Source organism: Microtus ochrogaster, linkage group LG5, assembly GCF_000317375.1.
Source record: "Microtus ochrogaster isolate Prairie Vole_2 linkage group LG5, MicOch1.0, whole genome shotgun sequence".
In the NCBI taxonomy this organism is placed as follows: domain Eukaryota; kingdom Metazoa; phylum Chordata; class Mammalia; order Rodentia; family Cricetidae; genus Microtus; species Microtus ochrogaster.
Genome location: NC_022031.1, coordinates 52,543,370 through 52,544,096, shown reverse-complemented (window position 1 = coordinate 52,544,096; position 727 = coordinate 52,543,370). Strand labels below are relative to the sequence as shown.

At 41.8% G+C, this 727-nt stretch overlaps 1 protein-coding gene across 1 annotated transcript in view; it reads right to left on the bottom strand.

Moving 5' to 3' along the window:
• Hsdl2 (hydroxysteroid dehydrogenase like 2) overlaps positions 1 to 727 on the bottom strand; it is a 38,824-nt gene that overhangs the window by 19,653 nt on the left and 18,444 nt on the right. The window lies entirely within an intron of this gene.

The window sequence follows — 727 nt, the reverse complement described above, 5'->3', positions numbered from 1 at the left end:
TGTCAGATGCCCCTGGGCTGGCATCACAGGCAGTTGTAGGCGCCTAATGTGAGTGCCTGATCTACAGAGCAAGTTCCCGGACAGCCAGAGCTACATACTAAAATCCTATCTCAAAAACAAAGCAAACAAACAAAGAATGAAGGTGATTATTTACAGAGAAAGCTTCACTCACAACTCAACAACACAGGTATAAGGTGTAGCTTAGCAGTAGAATATGTGCTTAGTATTTGTGAAGCCTGGATTTCAACTCCAGCACCATAAAATAAAAAGTAATCAGGGTGTGCAGAGATGGTTCAGCAGCTAAGTGCATAGTGTTCTTGCGGAGGACCTGAGTCCTCATGCGAGCACCATGTCAGGCAGCTCACAAGTGCCTGTAACTCCAGCTCCAGGGGACCTGATGTCTTCCTGGCCACTAAGGGCACCTGCACTCACATTCACATACTCACAAAGAGACACACACTCACATAACTTAAAAAATAAAGGCTTCTGATTCACTTAACTTCATCAACCAGTGTATAACTTTAGTCTTGCTCTGTGGGTTCCTACCCCAGAGCCTTCCTAAATGCGAATGAATTAGAATAAGAACTAAACATATGATATTACTTTAAGGGAGGTGCAACACAGAGAAACCCTATCTGGTGAAACAGAAAGAAAGAAAGAAAGAAAGAAAGAAAGAAAGAAAGAAAGAAAGAAAGAAAGAAAGAAAGAAAGAAAGAAAGAAAGAAAG